This window comes from Melospiza melodia, chromosome 12 (genome assembly GCF_035770615.1).
Source record: "Melospiza melodia melodia isolate bMelMel2 chromosome 12, bMelMel2.pri, whole genome shotgun sequence".
Classification (NCBI taxonomy): Eukaryota; Metazoa; Chordata; class Aves; order Passeriformes; family Passerellidae; genus Melospiza; species Melospiza melodia.
The window spans coordinates 26,332,087-26,355,087 of NC_086205.1; the positions used below are offsets into that span (position 1 = coordinate 26,332,087).

Here is a 23,001-nt window from a genome sequence, read left to right on the forward strand (position 1 = left end):
AGATTGTGTGCAACACCAGCGGCAATTTGCGAGGTCACAATATGAGTCTTTTAAATATTTCTGATTCCAAAGCCTGTTTAAATCTTCTGCTTTGAAACTGTAATTAAAGCTTTCAGGGAAATCCTGTCTTACTCCCTTTTTGTTACCCAAGCCCTCCTCTCACTCCTCAGTTGCCTACACCAGATCCCACATAGGAACCTGAAATATGGATTTGTCTCCTACACCTGCCACGAAATATGGGCCTGGTAATTGAATTAAAGTTCTCCAAAATAAATTAATTTCACGTAGCAGATGGCCAGCATGGATTTCAGCTTGCTGTGTGGCAGCCAAATTGATTTAAATCAACTCGAGGAGAGGTAGGCTTTAATCAGGTCAGCTGACAGCTATTAGAGCAAACCTGATTGAAATTCTGAAATTTAGGGAAAATAAATCCACCACCAACCCAACATTCCCCTCCCACAGGGACCCAACAGATAAAACTTTTAAAACATTCAAATGATTCTGGTTTGGGTAATAAGATTTAGTAGAGCATGGCAGGCTTTTATTTTGCTGTTTAGTCTCCTCTGTGCCTTTTTAGTGGAAAAGGTGCCACATAAAACCAAGCACCATGGAACAAGGGAAGAGGGAAAAGGTCCAATTCTTGGCTGCCTTCAATCAATTTTTAAAACCGTTCAAACGAGACGTGAAATACTACAAAGTCAAAATAGCTCAGTTTTATACTCAGCTCGCACGGCTGTAAATGAAAATAAAGCTGAAAGCAGAGAATTTGTGCAGCAAATATTTCCTTTTTTCCTGTCTTAACATTCCTTTTAACAATTCTTTCCAGAAAAAATCTCTTTGCTGTGCATAGAGATAAGATACAGGTGAGCTTGTTGTGCCCTCTGAGATGCCTCATTAGTGGTTTTTAATAATTATATTTCTCATGGCTCTGGAAAAGCTGGGCCTTATCCTCCAGATAGGAATGAAGTCTCTGCTTTCTCTCTTATTTTGAGCATCTTGTATACAAAACTGGTTCAGAAATTGATTTTCCAGCTTGTTGGCCAGCTCCAAACCCTTAATATTTATTTTCACCTCAAAATCCTGGTGAAAGCCACACTTCAGAAGTGTTTTGGGGAAATACATATTCAAGAAAGAGACTGACTAGGAAATAATGGAGTTTTTCAACCAAATGGGATATTTTAACACTTTCCATATTAAAAAAAGAACAGCTTGAGACTCAACTTCATGTCACCACCAGCAATTTCTCAATGTGGCATGGAAGGTGTGCGTGGCATGGATAAATACACCTAAAAAAAACCAGGAATCATTAAAAGCCACCAAGAACTGACAAGCTGATAGATCCAACTGGACCAACCTTTCTAGCTGGTTAGTTCTAGTTCCAAACAAGACAGAAAACACCTACAGTGTTGCATTAATTTAGTGGCAGGACTGTTTTTAAAATTCATTTTTTACCTGCAGCCTTTGTTCCATAAATCACAGAATACCTCCAGCTGGAATGGACACGTGAGATGCTCAAGTTCCACTTCCATATATTGGTATGTAGAATATTCTGTATTTTTCCTGTAGGAAGTTGCTAGAAAACCAAGTGAGGTTGGAATGGATTCACTCATTAGTGCTGGAGGTGAATCTGCCACTTCTCTTGAGGCAGACTAGGCTAAAAAAAAAAGTTGTTTACATTTGATTTGGCTCATTCTTGCATGCCCTTATTAAAAATACCTTCCTTCATAAAAAATGATCAGTTTCTGTTGCCGGCTGCCATCAAACCACACTTCCAAACCTCCCTGTCTAGACAGAAAAGAGCAGAAAAATATAAAATTGTGGGGTGTGGCATTGATCAGGAGGAGATTTTTCTCTTTTTATTTTATTATCAGCACAAAGCAAGGACCTGTGTGTGCTCCTCATGCTCTCCAAGGTCACCTCACCTTGGTCTGCATGGGTTAACTTTGCCGGATCTGGATGAGCCACAAAATTTGGGATGCAAACAGAGGGTGAATCTGTGGATGCAGGTGCTGGGGTCAGACTCAGCCCCAAAATCCCTGAGCATGGAGCATCCAAAACCCGCAAGGGCAGCATTTGGCAAACCTGAGTTCCCCTACAAACTCACATTTAAAATATCAGCGGATTGTTGGAAACCCCAACGCTTTCCCCTTCCATTCCTCAAATCTAGATTTGCCATTGTGTGCCCAGAGCTGGGACAGGGGAGAGAGAATCCAACACTCTTTTCTGTTTTATCTATTTGCCTCTCTTTCCCCATTTAGCTGCTCTCCCACTTGTGATTCACAACGTTCCAGCCACTTGGGAGTCAAAGGGAGCCGAAAACCGCGGCACAAAAAAAAACCCAACTTGCACAATCAAAGGCTTCGAGTGGGTCTTGATCATCAGATCACATTGAACTTCAGACTATTCATATGCAGAAAAGATTGCAAAATCCCAGCTTCAGATGGCTTTGCTTCATTAATGGCATGAGCAGCCACAATTATCAGGCTGTTGTTTCCAACAACGAGCTTAGAAATACAGGGAAACGGCCACAATATCTTGATTTATTGGGTTGGATCTTTGAAATGTCATCTCTGAGGCAACCTTTTTTTCCAGGCAGCCCCAAAAAAAATCTGTTCTCAAGTTTTTGGGGGAGAAAAATAAAAGTCACACCAGAAAAATCGAGCTATTTTTGTACTGACATGAATGACAAATACATATCCAGAAAAATTCAGCAAGTGGGTTATTTTTATATTTCCTTAATTCAATAAGGCTGAATAAGGTGAATAGGAATAAAGTGAGCCAAGAGATTATTTGTTAGAATTGATATCTCTGTGTGAATGGGATTTCCAAGTCCTAGAAAGTCCAATTTCAGGTTGACAGTGCTGTAATAATGTAAAATTCCTTCTGGGATGTTTGCTGTGAACCATTCTCTGTCCTGGAATACAACAGGCAGCCACTTTTCCTGTCAAAGGTGCAAATTAAATCCAGAGATATCCATCCACAATGCATCATTTTCATGATGAGTTTACTCAGAAAAAGGTGCTGAAATCTGGCAGAAAATAAATCTGCTCAGACATTTTTGTGCTGAATATTCCATACGTGCCACCCCAAAATCACGGAATCGCAGAATCAAGAAAAAACTTCTGCGGTCACCAAATCCAACCATTAACCTCAGTTTTTAATATCAAAACCTAAAAACTCTTAAAACAACCCCAAAACTCCAAGCAGTGGGGATCTCTGGTTCTGCACAGTTTCTTTGGCAGCTCCAGGAATTCTTTGATTTCCTGTTGATTCCTTTGCTTCCAGGGTGTTTTCGGTGTCGAGGATTTGCATACATCTCCATATATAAATAAACCACTTATATAAAGAAACGAGGTTGGCAGGAGGGTATCAGCTGCTCTGGTCCGCCCAAAATGGTTGCTCATTTTTTCATGGATTTTATAAAAAACCCTCAGCACTCACATTTTTTTCCTGGAAAGTTGTGATTCCCACAGATCCCCATGCAGGGAATCATCCTTCCTAATGGATATTTTTTGTGAGATCTTTCAGCTTCTTTCAAAGAGCACAGGAGGAATATTTTGTCCCAGCTCTGATTTTTCATGAATTTAATAGTTCTATTGGAAGGGGGAAAACTGATTTTTCTCATTTTTACTTTTCAGGTACTGCTTGTAAAAAAAAGAAAGATGATTTCAACTTATGAAATGGTTTAAAAATTAATTGTATCAAATACATAAAGTATCACAGGATGGATTTCCCTGTCACCAACACAAAAAGTTCCTCAAAGGGATTTCTCTGTCCCCACCAACCTAAAAAGTTCCTCAAATATTCTGCTTTGCCTATAAATCACAATCCCTGCATTTTACAAATATTTCTTTGCACAGAAATTATTTTTTATCTTTTAATCAAAGCAATTTCAAGCTAGAAGCAAGAAGAAATCTCACCTTTGCATTGTGTTGGGAATTCATGAAATTAACTCTTCTTCTCCTTTAATTTCATTTTCCTCTGGCTGGAAAAAACATAAAAGTTAAGAGGAAAGATTCTTGCACCCCAAAATCCTTTTAAAAATCCTTAAAAATACACAAATAGACAAAGAAACTAAAGAAATCAATGTGATTTGGTGGTCTAGAAATTATCAATTACAGGCAAAATTTAGTCAAGCAGAAACAAAAGCAAGCAGGAGGATATCATTGCCCAAACTTAATTGCTTAAATTCCTTAAATTTCTGGTGTGAAAGGAAGCTAATTAGATATTGATTTAAATAAATGCAGCCTCCTGGTGGCTAAGCACTGGTTATTAAGGGTTCTTGTATAAATTAAAGGCAACAAGGAAAAAAAAACCCAAATATTTTTGTAGCCCTTGTTCTAAGAAAGGCTAAAATCAAAGTCTCATTCAGCCAGAAGTTACATTATTTGGAAACCTGCTCCTGTTATTGCACCGAGACCCTCATGGAATTCAGAGGGAAAGAACTGGCTGAAAACATGGAGCCAGGGGTTGTAAACATCCAGGCTGGAATGTAATTATCAGTTACAGGGTTTCATAGCATCAAATCCACCAAATTTAAGAATTTACACTTCCCTGAAATGGTGGCAACAAAATTCAAGAGTGCTGAAAGTAAGCCAATATCATTCTATGGTCTAGGCAATGTGTTAATTTTTAAACCTGATTACACTCACATTTCACTTTAGAAGAACAATTGGATTTTCTCCTGGTGGATTTTTCCAGAATCAGACATTCCAGGGCCATCAGAAATATTGTGAACATTTCTCCTGTGCCACAGATTGGGATTTTATTTCTTGGTGCCTTCATCTAACCCAATAACTCGTGCTGAAATTAGATCAGGCATTTTAGGAAGGGATTCAATCTTATTTTAAGGCTCCTCATATCTGATGCTGCATGAACCACATCCATTAATAATCTGTTCCACTGCTTAATTACCCTTGTTAAGAATACAATTAAGAAATTGTCTGCTTTTCGTTTGACCTTTTTCTGTGTTCAATTCTCCTTCCAGTTCTATCAAAATTTTCTGATCATGTTTCTCCCAGATTCTCTCATAAATAGCCCTGCTCATACATAAATCTATTTAAAACACAAGCTCTCCTCTTCCTTGTCTAGAGTAAAAGTGGCTTATGTAGACTAAAAAAAATTTAAAAGCAAGAACAGAAAGAACAAAGAAACATAAAACAAATTCTTTTTAAAAGCGGGTGATTTATTAAAAAGAAACTGAGTGGCTCATCTTGCACCATGGCTATTTTTAGACAAAAGTTCAGCATTTAAGGTTCAAATCCAAGGTGTTTGCTGATGCCCAGAATTTATTGTGGCAGCTCAAGTGCTAAATCCATCATCCCTTGGATATGATGCTCTCCATGGAAATATGGGGAGGAAGAAAAGGGGTTGGAGCTGGGGAAGGGCCTGGAGCACCAGGAGGGGCTGAGGGAGCTGGGAAGGGTTTGGGGCACCAGGAGGGGCTGAGGGAGCTGGGAAGGGTTTGGGGCACCAGGAGGGGCTGAGGGAGCTGGGAAGGGTTTGGGGCACCAGGAGGGGCTGAGGGAGCTGGGAAGGGTTTGGGGCACCAGGAGGGGCTGAGGGAGCTGGGAAGGGGCTGGAGCACCAGGAGAGGCTGAGGGAGCTGGGAAGGGTTTGGGGCACCAGGAGGGGCTGAGGGAGCTGGGAAGGGTTTGGAGCACCAGGAGGGGCTGAGGGAGCTGGGAAGGGTTTGGGGCACCAGGAGGGGCTGAGGGAGCTGGGAAGGGTTTGGGGCACCAGGAGGGGCTGAGGGAGCTGGGAAGGGGCTCAGCCTGGAGAAAAGGGGGATCAGGGGGGACCTTGTGGCTCTGCACAGCTCCTGACAGGAGGGGATTTGGGATCTTATCCCAGGGAACAGGGACAGGAGGAGAGGGAACGGCCTCAGGCTGGGCCAGGGCAGGCTCAGTTGGACATTGGCAGGAATTTCCCCATGGAAAGGGTGAATAAACATTGGAACAGACTGCCCAAGGAGGTCTGGAGTGCCCATCCCTGGAGGTGTCCGAGGAATTCCTGGATGTGGCACTCAGAGCTCTGGGCTGGGGACAAGGTGGGCATCAGGCACTTGATGACCTTGGAGGCTTTTCCAACCTCATTGGAATTCCACCCCTCGGTGATTCTGGGATTCTCTGATCCCATAGGAGCCTGTGGGGTCACCCACAGCTCTCTGGGATCCTTCCAGCTGCCCTTGAAGCAATAGCAGAGCCTGAAGAATCGCTGCTGATCCAGGGATTCCTCAGGCAGGGCTCCCGTGGCATTATTTGGGATTATTGACCCCTCCCCACACTCGCATTCACACAAACACCCCAAAGCCTTGCTGGCAGCACACAGGTGACAGCCAGAGCACACTTTTTTGGGTGTGTTTGTGTCCCCCTGACTCCCACACAGAGTTTCCATGGGAAAACTGCAGAATGCCTCCACGTGGGAATTTTTAGTGCAGCTCCCAAACCTATCATCTCCCCAAAAAATGTCCTTTCATAGCCCTGTCAATCAGTGTATAATTAGCTGGATTTACATGCAGAACAGATGGGAATTCTGGAAATGTAGCTTTTGCTAAATGCATGTGAGGAGTTAAAAAGAAAAAAAAAAAAAAAAAGAAGAACCATGACTTAGGGATTTAATATATTTGTATTCCTAATGTGAGGTTGAATTAAATACAGTTCTATAAATATAGCCAGTAAAATGTGCAGCAAAAATGCCAGGAATTATTAATTACAAACAGCAACAACAAAGTTCTCTGTTATTTAGAGGAGAAAGTAAGAAAATACCACATTTCATGGTGAAAAATAAACGCCAGGTTCATGCGGATGACTTCAGATGCCCTTTTTAAGGAGAATTTCCCAAGTTTTAGGGACATGAAATTCTGTCATTTTGGGCTAAGAATTTCCCTACCCCCTTCATGATGCCACCACAATTCACCAGCACTCAGCTATTTAATATTTCTGATTGACTGTATAGAATATATGGATAATTTTACTCTTATCCACCAAAATATCACATTTCACAGCTATTTACTCTTTTCCTATTTTTCCTGTGTCGTTCTTTAAATGTACTTTCTCCCTGTTGAAGTCCTGGGTCAGACTGAGTCTCCTGATAAATTAAGGAGATAAAAGAACACAAAAATGTGACTTTTTTCCCTTCTCCCTGCACACTACACCGCTTTTTGACAGCTCAGTTTAGAACAGGAAGAGAAAATAGAATGCCAAATTAAAAAGGAATAAAATGAACAAAAATCTCTGGTTGAAAAGGGGACCAATATTCACCATTTGGGGAAAAAAACATCTTTTCTGTCCCTGTGAAACTAAAATTACTCACAAACTTACCTGGAATTGCTAAAATAGTCAGACAGTTACAACAGGAGCTGCTGGCAATGAGATTTTTGCTCAGCCACTGTCCTCAAGGGTTGAGACTCTCAGATAAGGAGCTGAAATTCAGGTTCCCTAGTAAGTAAAAAAGTGTGGCATGAACTGGACCAAGAATTGTGCAGATTTTCTTGCCCTGTGCAGAAACTCTGCATCACAAAGCACTTTAAAACACATAAAATTGAGGTTTTCTTTTAGAACAGTGCCAATTCCTGGGCATTATATTTTGTATTTTATTATTTCAGTGGATATCCACCTCCCTCCAAACCAGCTACGGTGGGAGCACCAAAATCAGGCCCTTTTTATCAAAATTACCATCATAAAAAACGGTTGTAATACGATTAGTGCCAGAATTAGATTCATTATGTTCAAGAAGGAAATGAAGGGCAAAGAACCCAGGTTTGTTTGCCATGGGTATTGGAATAAACACAATAAAGTGCCCAAAAATAATGCACTGAAGTGCTAGAACATCACACTGATGAGTGCTCAGTTTTTCCTCCTTGGGGCACAAAGCATAAATTAATTATACCTTGGAAGGCAGCTTGGCTGCAGGGGCTGGGGAGATGAGGGGAAATAGATGGAAAAGACTTTCTTGGCTGTTGGGAATATCCAAGGATGACAGAGAGATTATTTTTACTTCCAATATAAACAAGTAGCCCAGAGTTAAAATAAAAAAAAACCCAAAAGATAATTAAGACAAATTATCAGGAAAAGTGGACCTCCTGGCTAATCACATCTAATGATTTGTTCTTCTGGGCATATTTCTCAGGTTTTTCCCCTCAGAAAGGCATCAAGCCCCATCAGCCTAATTGTGAAAAATAGTTAGGCTCAGATTTTAACACGTTTAGGTAATTCCTAAAGATAGAGAGCAGGATATATTTCCTTCCAAGCAATATCTTGTTGTTGAAATAAATTGGATCAGATCTGTAGAACATAACCATGAACTTATCTGGGGAGTTGAACACAAGGGAATGTGAAGGACACAGGAACTTTTCAAGTCAATAACATTGCCAAAGCCTGCGTATCACAAAAGTTCAGGTACTGCCACGACAGGCAGAATGGAGAGATAATATTCAATAAATAGAGGGAGAGAAAAAGCATCTGTCAATTGGAAACAACCAAACATGCAACGTTAAACTCCTGAGTCTATTTTCAGAAGTGACAGAAATTTCTGCTTTAAGCCTGAACTTTTGATTTATCACTTTAGACAAGAGCTGAAGTTTTATCTCAGGGAATCACGGAATCCCAGAAGGGTTTGGGTGAAGGGATCTTAAATCCCATCCCATCCCACTCCTGCCATGGCAGGGACACATCCCACTGTCCCAGGTGCTCCCAGCCCAATGTCCAACCTGGCCTTGGACAATTCCAGGGATCCAGGGGCAGCACTCTGGGAATCCCATCCCAGCCCCTTCCCACCCTCGCAGGGAACAATTCCCAATTCCCAATATCCCATCCAGCCCTGCCCCCTGGCCATGGGAAGCCATTCCCTGTGTCCTGTCTCTCCATCCCTTGTATTAATTCCATGATTAAGGTGATGTTTCTACTCACAGGGATCACCTTCAGAATAAAACTCGAGTTCCATTTCTGCCCAAACTCAGCTGTGGTTTCCTACATGGAAAAATGAGATTAGCAGGTAAATCCTGGTCAGAAAGCAAAGTCTGTATTCCATAAATAGAGACCTTCATCAAATTCAATTGTATTTATATTTCTTTGAATTACCAAAACTCAACAATGTGAGCTTTCAATAACAGCTGAGAGATTAATCTTTGTAACATGTTAAATAATAACTTTCAAATGAATCTAGCATTTGTTTTCCTGAAGCGATGGTAGCAGTATGAGGCTTAAGACTTTGATTCAAAAAATTATCATATCTTTATTGAGACTGAGGGAAAAAAATTAAACTTTCTGTATGAATTACTCTGTACATATTTAATTTGTCTAAGTCAACAGGCTTTCCTCTACTTGTTCACATTTTTTTGTATTTAAACAGACCAAAGCAAAGAAAAAAAAACCCTATGCAAAATGAGCAGAAATGTTATTTTGTGTCTAATGAAAAATATGGGATTATGAAGGAAATGCACTTGTGAAATGTAATTAAAGTTTACACCACTCATCCCCAGAATTCAGGTACCTATTTAAAATGGAATATTTATGTCTGCATTACAGGGAGTTATTGTATCAGTAAGGACAAATGTTAATTATGGAGGCATTACCAAGACAGCCACAGAATTATTATCATGACTTGCTCGGGGTTCTCTCCACTCTTGAATTCTGGAGAGGAATTGCAGTGAGAGTGGAACAACAAGGTGGAGATGAACAAATGTTCTTCACGTCCTGGCAAAGCCTTGCTGAGGTGCTGGAGAAGCCTGGGAGGAAACATCCAATTCCAGAATTCCATCCACAGCACCTGGTGCTGCCCTGAGGGGTTTCAGGAGGAGCCCTCGTGTCTGTCACATCCTCACACACCTTTCCTGTCCCTCTCCAGGGAGGCTGTGACAGCTTGTCAGGGTGGGATGCCCTCAGAGCTGCAGCAGATCAGGACATCTCAGGGCTATCAGAGAGCACTGGAGACTGAGCATTGACAGAGATCCAGCCTGGCACATCCCATATTGCACAGCCAGCTCTGGACAGGCCAGACAACAAGGCAGAAGCACTGGCAATGATCTACCCTTGGAGTTCAACAAACAGCCAGCTCTGTGCAGTCAGCAGAAAAACCAGCTCCGTTCTTCCCCTCCAACTTGTTAACCCAGCTTCGGATTGAAAATCAATGTCAGCATCATGCCCTTTGGCTTCTGCTGGCTAAAAGTTGGCTTCTGAGGGTTAAAGGTTGGCTTCTGATAGTTAGAAGTTGTTTTCTGATGGTTAAAAGTTGCGTTCAAGTTGAACCCAACAGAACTCATGTCTCCTGTCTGTTTTTCCAGGAACAGAACATATTTCTCCGTTCTTTCCACCCTCCAACTTGTTAAGCCAGCTTCAGATTGAAAATCAACATCAGCATGGTGTCCTTTGGCTTCTGATGGCTAAATAGTTGGCTTCTGATAATTAAAAGTTGTTTTCTGATGGTTAAAACTTGTCTTCAAGCTGTACCAAACAGAACTCATGTCTCCTGTCTATTTTTCCAGGAACAGAATGTGTATCCAATTCTGCTGGGGGTCAGGCATGCTGACAGCAGCTGAATACTCTTAAAAACAGTGTTTTACTGTAATTACGCTCATTTGTACCACAGAGAGATGCAGGTTTTTTGTTAGCACTAAGTTTTGTTTATAAAAATTGCCTTTTCACTCACCAGGTAAAATGACACTATATAAATGACGTATGTGCTCATGAAACCAGATTTAAAAAACCACAGCATGGCAGAAGAGTAGAAAAGAAATAATAAAGAATGTTTTGCTATAAACACTTATTTTTTACGTGGAATATTTACCCATCCCAACCCACACAGAGAGTGCTTTGCACAGCTCAGGTCTGAACATTGGAGGATCAGCACCAAGAATTATTTTAGCTCGGAGCACACCTCCAAAATGAAGAGTTCCTTTTAATCTGTCAGCTTTTATTTTTGTTAATGTTGTCTGGAAACACCTTTAACTAAATGGCTGAGCATGGAAAATTAAAAGTTCTCCAGATGCAGAAGGTTTATGGGTCTTCACCTGAAGCCTGCAACAGCTGGGGAAAGGCAGAGGCACGTCTGGCCTGGGCTCCTCCATGGATGTGGAGATTTTCTGTTGGTATTGGACCAAGCCCAGCAGGTACAGTGCTGCAAAGAGTTCCCTACTCTCCTTTAAAAATGAAAAGGGGAAGAAAAGTGCCAAAATATTCCTATCATAGTTCTCTGGACATGCCCCAGCACAGCAAGTGGAGATCTCAGTTATATTTGGCACGTGCCATCATCTACTAAGGAAAACTCTGATTTTTGTCCATGCCCTTCTTTTGGCTTTATGAACCCCTACCCACACAGACACCCAGAGAGGTTCCAGACCTGCAGGTGTTCCTGCACAATCAGACATTTAATCCTTTCAAACGGGACCCAGAGTTTGAAAGAATCATTCCTGCTTCCTTTTGGGTTCTGTGCATGCTGAAGTCCTCCGAAGAGGCTCAGTAATTCCCGAGGAGGTGGGGAGGAGATGGGAGGCCGTGGTTCTCACGGGAAACCTTCAGGCTATCAAAGTGCTCCGTGAAATCACCAGGGATGAAATCCATATTTCCCCACTGAGTTAAACACGACCTGACAATGCCAATGAACTTTCAGAGAACTGACAGACAAATTACAGCGTGCGTGTGCTAAGCCACGTCGAAACCTTCATTCCTAAAAGCCATCCTGTCAGGAGCTGTAAACACTGATAACACCCAGGATCCTCTTCCTCCCTCCTGTGGCACGTCCTTCCTGCACACAGACTGCTTCCAGACCCTGCAGATGATTCGGTTAATTGCTAATTAAAGTCATTCCGACCTGGAAGAAAGTGAGGAACACCGAGGTGTTTCTGGCCACAGTCAGGAAAGGTTTGTTGTTTGTCTCTGAAGATCTCCACCAAGAATCTGTCCCTTCCCACACTGTCCTAAATTATTCCTCCACATATTCTATGTTTGAGGATTTGGTTTGTGGAGTTCTCTGCATTTATTTATTTATTGCTTTTATTCCCTGAAAGTTATGAGGAAACAAAGGCAGCCCACAATCTGTGTGTTCATACACACATCAGGAGGAATTTCTCCATGGAACAAAAACGGTGGTCAGGCATTGGAATGGGCTTCCCAAGGAGGTTTGGAGTCCTCACCTCTGGAGATGTCCATGGAAAGCCTGGATGTGGCACTCGGGGCTCTGGGCTGCTGACAAGGTGGGGATCAGTCACAGGCTGGACTCAGAGGGGTTTTCCAAGCTGAACAATTCCAGGATTCTGGATAGAGGACACTGGGAGAGGATGTATGATCACAACAGGATTAGGCTGGATCCCTCTTAAGGGATCTGGGTTTTGCTAAATCCTTCCACACCTGTAACCACAGTCCAACATTCTCCCTGGGGGGAGAAAAAGTGAGGAGAAATGTTGGTGACCGATCTCCAAAACACCTTTTAAGATCTGCATCACCCCTTTTCCTGCCAATATTCATCCTCCCTGCCCAGCTCCTGTCCCTATTTGCCATCCTATCATTGCCCATTTCACCTCCTGCTGAAACACCTCATACTCAAGTGGGAGCACTTCCATTTGGAATTCCCAGCCCTGAGCCAAGACAATTCACTTCAGCCAATGCTGCAAAATGAACATGAAATTGCAAAATGAACAATATTTGCCCTCTTATTTTTTATTTATTCCTACCTCAAACCAGTTCTGTGCAGATCAGATTCTGCAATCATTACTCATGTCCCAGGATGTTTTATTCACATGCCAAGCTCCTGTCAGACCAAATCAGACAATTCCAAGGAAAAAATGTCCTTTTGGGGGAACAAAGAGCAGGGAACTGGGCTCATAGTACCTCATGCAATGTTTGTCCTGGCTGGCTGACACAGCATTTGGCTGGGAAGCATCAGAAATGGGTTTGGATTTTTGGAAAAAGTTTCATAGATTCATTGTTTCTCCAGGAAAGTGAGAAATCTTGCTGGGAAAAATGACAATCACCCAAAGTGAACAAGGAAAATGTGATGATTTTCTGCAAGAAAAAAAAAAAAAGAGATTTATTTTCAGATCAAATTTTATGCTGTTGTTGCTGTACTTTTGGTGGTGAGAAAGCTTTATTTAGTCACCAACCCAATTTCCAGGGTGTTTCAAACAAGAGCTCTGGTTTGGCTGTCCCCCTTGCCTTTCCCCTCCTTTCACCATATGCTGATCTGACATTCCAATCCATCACAGAGCAAGGCTGTCAGATCCTCCCTCTGGAGTTCTTACTAAACACTCCTGCAAACAACCACACAGCTCTATCGATCTTACAGCAAATAATTAAAAAAAAAATATTAAAAAAAGCAATTGCAGCCAATCCAACAAGATTTCAGGGGAGACCTTGCAAGCTTTGCTCTTTAATGTTCCAGAAACCTGGGTTATTAACAGCACTGATATCAGTATCACATCACTGATATATTGAGGTCAGCTCAAATTTGGGCCTGACAGAGGAATCAAACATCTGCAGAGAAAACATTGTGCTTGAGGTGGGAATGAATGGGTGCAATTCCATGGCCTGTGTTCTGCAGGAGATCACACAAGATGATCATAGTGCTGCCATCTGGCCTTGAAAATCTATGAATCTGCACTGAAATTCTCACTTGAACTTAGCTGACCTCTCTCCGAGCCCATCTGTAGGTTGAATATTCCCATTAAAATGCAAGCCAGGCACATTTCACCAGCCTCAATCAGCTCCATTTGATGGAGCCACTGATGCTGGATTTTGGCAATGAAAAACCCAAGAAAACACGAGAAAAAATAAAAAAAAAAACCCAAGCATTTCTCCCTATAAATGCAAACAGCAGAAAAATTATAAACTAACACCCCCTACAGCCACCAGAACATTTTAGGGACTGCCACCATGAGGAACTGCTGGCACTGAATTCTGAACAACCCTGGATAATCCAGTGCTGATGTTTGCATGGGAAATACCCCAGGAATTAACTTGGCTGAGGTGGTAGAGGAAGGCTTGCACAGAAAGTGGTTGGGACCACAGCAAGCAAAGGAACGGCAATCGCACAGGTTTGAAGTGAGAAAAGTGTAAAGGAACACACAAGGGTAAAAATCTTCTGCTTCAAGTTGCAAAGATTTCTCTTTTTTTGGTAAGAATTGTTCACCCAAGGCCCGGCTTGAAATCAGGAATTAAAAATCCAGCAGAATGGGGTTTTTAAAGAGTTGGAGCAGCAGAGTGAGGTGGAAATCCTCCTCCAAAGCTGGGCAGCTTCCTGGTGTAGGCTCTCCTCTCCTGGGGCCAACCAGACTTCCAAAAACTTCTCCTGTGTTTCACTCTTAATAACCCTAATATCAACTAACTACCCTGAAAAAATTTTGGAACAAATATGTTTGGTGGTTCTACAGGAACAGTGGGAGCCTGATCCTCAGTTTATTGCTACATTGCATTTAGATATAACCAAAAGTGAAGGGAAGGAAAAAAGGAAAAACCAGGGTGTCAGCAGGAACTTTTATTCCTGGGTTTGCTGGGGGGGAGGTTGCTCTTTAGTTTATTTGGTTTTTATAAATATATATTTTTGATCCAATGTTCTTCACTCAGCTGGATTTTGGTCCCAATGAAAGCATTTTGTGTAGGATCAAATGTGGGCTATTTCCAGCAAGTTACTCGGGGAAATATATTCAAAAAGAGACTGGATCCTGCTGATGGAAAACAAAAACAAACAAAGAGACAGGCCAGGAAGGAGATGTGAAGAGAAGGAAGTAATGAAAGGAGCATTTGGGGCCCTGCTATTATTACACTGTGTCCATCCCCTTCTCCCTCACTCCCAGCACTGTGGGGTTTAATTGTCCCCTGAAGAAACAGTTCTGTGGAGAAACCCACAGGGAGCAAAGGCTCTGTCAGGGACAACCAAATTAATTTCTCTGTTGGAAGCATGATTGTGACTTCAAACCCCAGAACAATGTATTTTTAGCATTTAGTTTGGACCATCTTTCTTTACAGCAACTCTTGTCCTTTATCCTTTGGAGGCTGAGCCCTGGTAGCAAACACCAATTTAGGGACACTTCAGCTGTGAGGATTGGGAGGTCTGGCTGCAACATTGCCTCAGCTTTGTCAAATGAGGATAAATCCCATTAGAATGCTTTGGAGGTGGCCTAAGCAGCATGAAAAAGGAAGGGATTTCTGCTCATTCAAACCATGCCATCCCACTGTGCAAGGGGATAACGAGGCAGATTTTGCAGCAATAAGGCCCACTGAGGCCTGTTAGAGGCTGTGATGTGGCTGCCACCTCCAGAAAATCCTTAACCAGCAGATTATTGGAGAGGATATGCAGAGGAATCCTCTCTCAGAGTTGGTAAATCCTGGCCCTGGACATCTGCTCGTGGCCACTGCCAGGGGAGGGACACGATGGCAGATGGTCTCAGGGCTGTCCCCCACTCTGCCCTGAGCGCTGCCACTGGGCCTGAGAGCTCTCACTAAGCAAAAAGCTTAGAAAAACACAAAATCCCCCCCAGTATTGTATATTAATACGTGTTCAGCAAAAAGAAAACCCTCTGAGAACTCCCTCCTCTCACAGCTGAATACAGAAAAGCAGCAAAGAGGCAGAGGAGGCCTCATGTCTTTGGCCTCCGTTCTCCAGCCTCACTGTCCCATATCAAGGATGTTCCTCTTAGATCAGGCAAACTTGCTCTTTCTCCAAAAAAATCCCTCATAAACCCTCACAAAGGGCAAGGTCTGGCTCAGCCCTAGGGACAAGGGTCCCACCCCAGACTTTCCTGGGTTACACAGCAGCTGAGCTCCCCAGGGGTGTTAGAGATCCCTTTCCCATGACATCAAAAGCTCCCAGACTGGTAAATGTCCAAATATTCTCTGGCAGAAAATACCAGGAAGAGATGTGAAGTATCCTTAGTGATACTTCCATCAGAAAAGAGCAGAAACCACCTTTCTTGTCAGAAGGAATACCTGCACCTCTACAGGATTCTTTCCCAAAAGATCCTTTCCCAAAAATATTAGTGAGAAAACACAGCAAGGCAAGTCCAGCTGCCTGGCATCTGAATCTATTTTCTTCTTGTTCTATATATTTCTTAATTATGAAAATGTTCTCCTTTGTACTGGATACATGGGACTAATTAACATTTTCAACAGCATTTTAGATGCATCACACTGATTCCCAAAAGACCCTACATTTGTACCACACATTTTTCAAAAGCTGTTTTGTGCATGTTCTGTTTATTCTACTTTAAATTGTATTCTTAAAAAAAAATAGATATAAAATCCCTCACAAAAATGAGGGGAAAACTAATCCTTCACGCCCTCAGCTTTTGCTGAATTGTCCAGTGCAATTTGTGAAGTCAGAGAATAAAGTTTGGCTTTGCCTGTCACCCCCATGTCTAAAAAAGCTCTTATGTTTAAAACAATATCAGCGACTTCAGGGCACTCAGAAAATCACAATTCCTGACAAAAGTTTCTGTTTGGTTGGCACAAACCTATTAACTGTGCTGAAAAGAGTGACAGTAATTGCAACTGGCTAAGGGTTGATAAGAAAACTCGGGCTGCTAATTTGAAAGAAAATTTACAGACTGGCAAAGCCGTGTCAGACAAGGGAAGCAAAGATAGCTGCACTTGGTGGGTTTTAATTCAAGGCAAAAAAGAGGAATGAATTCATAATATTTGTATTCTAACAAGAGACTTTTTCAAAGTGATAACTTTATCACCTTTTGTATCTCAGTCCATCAAAGTCTGCTCACAGAAAAATGACCTTTGCCACAGACCAAACCTGACCCTTCCTGCTCAGTTATAAAATAAACATAAATACAGGACAGCAGATCTGACCTAGTAACACTGGCAGAGATTTTGTGCTGCAGGCCCTGAAGCCGTGGCTCATAAAAGAATTGAGGTTTGTGATTCAAGAGAGAGAACTGAACTCTGCAAACAGAAAATCAAACTCTCCTCCTTGGCCTCAGGGTGTTCAAGCAAGAGAAGGCACCAAGTGCCCCCTCCCACCAGGGCTGGCAGAGCTTCACTGCCCAAATTAACCAAAAATAAATAAAATCTCAAGTCTATAAAGCTGCAATTTCCTTCAGGTGAGGTTTTGGATCACGCTGGAATGGGATGTCCTTCCTCAGCATCTCCATGTCCACACAGTGTCCCCCATCATCACCATGCCATCCCTTTTCTCTTGTGCCCTTCTCCTGCAGCTCACAAACTTCCTGAGGCCAGGGAAGGCTCCATGTGGACTCCCCTGGTTTGTAGAATTGAATTAAAGCATCTGTGGCTCCTCTGTAATGGGATTATCAGTGTTCTTTTATCTGAGTTTCAAAGCAGCTCAGCAGAGTGACCTTTCCTCGAGTGTTTCCCTCTGATTCTTTCTGATCTGCATTTTTTTTGTTTTGTTAGAGAATGAACTAAAAGATACAGCAGAAACCCCTGGATGTGGCAGGGCTTTCTGGATCCCTGAAAGTGTCCAAAGCCAGGTGGAACACAGGGACAGTGGAAAGTGTCCCTGCCCATGGCAGGGGTGGCACTGGATGAGCTTTAAACTCCCTCCCAACCCAAACACTTCTGGGATTCTAATCCCTGTAGGTGACCACAGCACAGGAGAGCTGCAGCTCCTATAAAATCTTCTGGAAATTTCTGGGAGTTATCTCTCCCATGAATATGAAACACAGCCTCTGCTTATCCTTGACCAGACACAACTCTGCATTTTAATGCTCCCAGAGCGTTCGGTGGCTCGCGGAGAAGAGCACTTTTGTAATAAGGTTTGATAAAACATCACCCTTGGGAGAGCTCGTACATAAACACCTCCAAAGAGTTATGCAAGCCCAGCATGCAGCTCTCATGACAACACATCCATCCAGCATCAACCTAGGGCTTAAAAAGGTTCCACCTCTGCATAGCAATGAGCTTTTCCTCAGAGTAATCCTCGCTCTCCACTAGGAAAGCAAAGGGAAGCACAAAAGGGCCCCTCCCTCTCCTAAATCTTGATGAAATTATTGTTTTTGGGATGGGGATTAAAGCCAAGAGTTTTGCCAGCAATAGCAAACACGTTGTTTGCACAACAATCACCTCCCCCAAAAGCCAGCTCGGTGTCATCTCAGATTTTTGTGATGCCAGCTGACAGCCAGGGTTTCTAAGGAAACACCGATACTGGGGGAGCTGCAAGGAGAGAAAGAAAAGGACAGAACCTAAAAATAAGTGTCACACGCCTCTTCCAGACATGAGAACCACCTGATAAAGAAATTGTAAACATCTTGGGACGGTAACATTTCTAAGACACCCACAAGGCTCCACCCAAGCAGGATCATCTTGCACCAAACAATAGTTTGCTCAGAGGGAGTTCTGCTTTTGAAATCACCTTCTTTTAAATATATTTAAATATGCTGACTGCATTATTTCTGAAATTATCTAGAATAAATGGGATCATTTTCATTTTGTGCCACTGCAGCCCCCATTAGGACTCAAAGTTTTAAGTGGAGCATGAATAGGAATTTCCTGATTTTGAGTATCGATGGTTTTCATGCTGGAAGTATAAGCTGATTTTCTTTAATTAAACTGAAATAGGTTTGGGGAGCAAAACTAATACCCCTCTCCTGGAGCACTGACAGGCCATGCTGGAATCAGACATCCAGAACACTCCAAATGCACTAAAAATTCCCAAAGAAATGACATTGCAGCACAGCAAGTTAAACACTTTTTAGGTCAAGCTGTGGAAGCAAAATATCCTGAGAATATTTTTGGAATGGCCAAACCCTCCAATTTTTCAAAATGTCATTGTTTGTCCAATTAACCCAAGAAATCTTCTCTCAGAGGGGGATGATCAGAGAGATTTCTTCATCTCTGCTGAAATGAGAGCTGTGCTCTGAAAAGGGGCTCCAGCCGGGTCTGTAACAGCACCAAAGACAAATTCCTGCTGAAATAACTTTGACACAAAGCTCACTAGAAGCACTTAAGTATTTCACCATCCCTCCCAATTATGTGGGCAACCACAACCAGTGCACAGCTACGAGATGATTTCACTGAATGTGACTACTGGGCTTTAGGCTATGGATAAATATTCAAGGTTTTACTCCCAGACAGTCACTAATGAACTCCATGTACACATCAGGAGAGAAATATTTGTAGAACTGAAGTCAGAATCTTTCAGTGGGTTTTTAGAAACAGCAGCCAGACAGTTTTTTTGGGGTATAACTTTGATGTTTTGTGCTGTTGGTGTTTAGAATGAGATGCAGAGGACATTGGTCTTTAACCCTTCACTCTGAGCACCATTATTTACCCTGAAAACTCTCTCTGCATCAGGGTTCCAATAATTCTTGTGCTGGTATTTCAGGTTTCCCAGAGCAGCTGTGGCTGCCCCTGGGTCCCTGGCAGTGTCCACGGCCAGGCTGGACAGGGTTTGGAGTAACCTGGGACAAGGGAAGGTGTCCCTGCCATGGCAGGGGTGGAATGGGATGAAGTTTAAGGTCCCTTCCAAACCAAACAATTCTGGAATTCTGTGAAATCAGAGGGGAACAGCCTGTGGAATCATCAAATGTTATTCTCAGAGGAGTACAGGGATCTACCCCAAGGAGAGAAGCAAATCTGAGCTGCTGTAGGGAGGAGATCGGTGGCTCCTTTTCCCAGCCTGCCTTTCTGACTTTATCCAGGCTCTTCCAGCAGGCTGGATGAGTGTTCTAACATGTGGAAACTCATTTGTAAGTGCTCCCATGGATCGTGTGCAATGAAAGGACTCATCTGCTGTCTGAGGCAGGTTAAAGCTTTACAAATCCGAGCAGACATTACCTTGGCTCCCCCTGCTCCTGTCTGGAACAGCTCCAGCTGGAGCCCAGAGATGGGTTTCAATTAGCAGCACGCACTCAGCTGAAATGGAAAGCAGGATAAAAAAGCCCCCCTTGCTTTTTGTCTCTCTCCTTACAGCCAGAACCACACAAATTGATGTGTGCCGTTCCTGAATTTGGTCTTTTCCAGGTTTGATTCATGATGATAAAGCAACAGAAAATAAATGTTCATGGCTGATTTAGCAAGTGGGCAGGACAGCCCCCAGCCTGACTAACCACCCTGAACTTTGAAATGCTGGATCTCCATCACCATTGCCCTCCTTCCTGAGGCTGCAGCAGGGGAGAATCTCCAGTCCATTCCAAAGGTTGGGGAGATGGAGTGGTTTCCATCTGAGATGTGATTATGGTGGATTAAACTCTTCATTTCTGTGACAAAGTCTTGATAAGGGCAGGAAACCACTCTGAGGAAGTTTAGAAATACCTGCAATTGCTTAGAGATTCTTGGGGAATAAAAAGGGGAGGAGAAAACATGAGAGGATGAAAAAGAGGAAAATTTTCACTCGTGTTATGAAGCACTCACCAGATTTCCAGACCTTCTCCAGGACACTCCTTCCAGGGACACTTTGGGACCTTGGACAGCAAACAGGAGAAGTTCCCCAACAGTTCATGTCCATTCCTCTTGCTTCCAGGAGCATCTCAAGCTTCTCATGGTGCTCCTCACTTGATAGAATCATTAACTCTAAGATCATCAATTCCAATCATTAATCATGAGACTCTTCATTAGGAACCCAAGATTCCTTTAAAATTAAAATACAGTAGACCAATAAATATGAGACCTTGTCCTAATTTCTAAATAACCAAATTTTTGTGATTGATGTACATATTTCACTTTTAATTCTAAATAATGGGAAAAATCTTTAGAATGGTAACTGGGAAATTTTAGAATTAGAATTCACATTCTCTTCTCCCTTCTCATTTTCCTGGTAAATTTTTTGCATATCTCTTGGTCTCTAAAATTCCCTTCCATGTTTCTCCACACAAAATAAGAAATATGACTCCTTTTATCTCTGAGCACATTTCCCAGTGGAGCAGTTTCAGCCCCAGCCTCAGCTCGCTGGCCACAGTGCCTGCAAATTGATTTATTCCTTATAATGGTCAAACTTTGTCATCCAAATGCTGGGAAACGCCGTAATTCAATCTTTGCATGTCCTTTAACTTTCTTTTATCTCTCTGGCTGCTTTAACAACTGCTAAAATGTTCAAGGCAAGCTTTTATGTATTTATGAAGCAGCCAAAAGCAAGGCGAGAGATTAGAAGGAAGCTGGATGTGTTACTTAAAGCAGCAAATATGAAAAACAATATTTTGATTTGAGTTTTGAAGATTAACAATGAAGCAGCAACAGAATCCCTCAAAATATCACTAAAAAACCCTTTGGTTAAACCCATGGTCCAACTAAAGGCTATAAAACCAAAAAAAATCAGTGTTTATTTCTCTTTTTTCTCTAATAAGTTGAATTTAGGAGGTTTTTTGTCCTTATACAAATGTATTTGTGCATAGATGTAACAAATACATAAATTTCCTGCCCATCTGTTCTGCAGATTTCCAAATGCACAGGGACAGACATCCCTGACCTGTACATGCTCAACAAAATCCCTCTTTTTAACTGTAAAATGTTGCTAAGCATTTGTTCATGTTTTATGGAACACACCAACTTGTCTTGCACTTTTTTCTATTCCCAGCTCTCCTCACTTATATTTATTTAATGTTCTGCTCTCCACTTGTGGCTTCGCTTCTTCCACTGAAAATCATATTCAGCAAAACCTGCTTCTCTTGAAGCTTAGTCATTATTTCCTGAATTTTAGTATCATTAATCAACTTCTCCACTTTGATTCTGACTTTTAGACCTCGAGTTTTAACCTGTCATTCCCCTGCCTTATAGGGGTGACAATATCTGGGTTTATGGGGATTTTTTTTTTGTTATGTTGTCATGGAAAAACTTCTTTTTACTGAGATTTAAGGAGGGAATGGATTTGGTATTGTTGGCTTGAATAAAATAGAAATTCCTATTTCTGTTTTAATTTAGTATAGTTTTACTGTCTGAACCAGCTATTGGAATATCTATATTTTCCACACACAAGTAATTATATTATAATTTAATATGCAGACTTTACTAAGCAAGATCCATTCCCAAAGGGTCCAAGTGTAATTTCTCTTGTTTATTTCCTTCTGAAAAATATCAAATTACCAAAAAGACCATCTGGATTGATTCTGGGGTTTCATTATTTAATTATGCTTTAGTTACAGGGATAGAGGTTTCAGAAGCACTTCAGGACAAATTATATTTCATAAATTATTTCCCTGAATAGAGACTTTTGGTCTGGGTTTGAGACAGGGCCTAACTTAAGGGCATAAGCTCAGTTTTGATTCATTCAGTAGCACATCAGTGAGAGGAATATTAGAGCAGCCTTAAAGCATCTGAGTGTTCAGGGCAGAGATGTTTATTAGGGATTTCATAGCCCATCCTTCAAACCAGACCTTAACCAAATTCCCCAAGCTGACAGAAATAATAAAGTTCCAGGGATTCTTACTGAAACACTTTAATATCTAAAGATGAGCCTAGCTCTCCTTTCTAAGATCATTTCAGTAAATTAGTATTGAGTTATACAACCTAATGAGGGAAATTAATTTCCTTAAATTACCTTCCGTGAGTGAAAACAGGCATAAGGAATATAATCAGATAATTATTTTTTTTTTTTGCAGAGGAAAGAACCACAGTGAACGGAACAAACTGGGATGTCTGGGATGAAAAGCACTTCATTTTCCTTCCAAAACAATTTTACATAATAATTCTATTTTTATCCTCCCACTGACTTCTATCCAATCTCTCTTCACTTCAAAAGATCTGATGATTGCTTTTTAGCAATAAGATAAAGATAAAGCTTTTTAATTTCTTAGGTATCAACTGCATACAACCAACAATAAATCTAAATATTACCTGTTTATGGTTTCTTCCAGGATCTTTGAATTTCCTCAGAAATATTTCTTCAGATAGGAACTTTCAATATAAATAAAATGGGACAGATTTTACTCCTCCTGTATTATTAACAACTCTTCCAAAAGTGCAGTTTTCTGGTTTTATTTTAGGAGGCATCTCCAAATCCAGGCTTAAGCATTAATATTAACAGCCAGAATATGACCCCATTGCATTCAATTCCTGAAGCATGCTTCTGTGAATTCATGAAAAGAGATTTTATGGTTTTGAGAGAAAAGAG

The 23,001-nt window shown here is 41.7% G+C and overlaps 1 long non-coding RNA gene across 1 annotated transcript; it reads right to left on the reverse strand.

Annotated features, from left to right (window-relative positions):
- Positions 1-4,715: 4,715 nt before the first annotated feature.
- LOC134423474 (uncharacterized) lies at positions 4,716-12,176 on the reverse strand. The gene is made up of 4 exons (XR_010029137.1): positions 12,131-12,176; positions 8,910-8,969; positions 7,323-7,439; positions 4,716-4,803 (listed from the first exon to the last, which is right to left on the reverse strand). It is a non-coding gene; the product is annotated as an uncharacterized LOC134423474 (long non-coding RNA).
- Between the last annotated feature and the right edge of the window lie 10,825 nt (positions 12,177-23,001).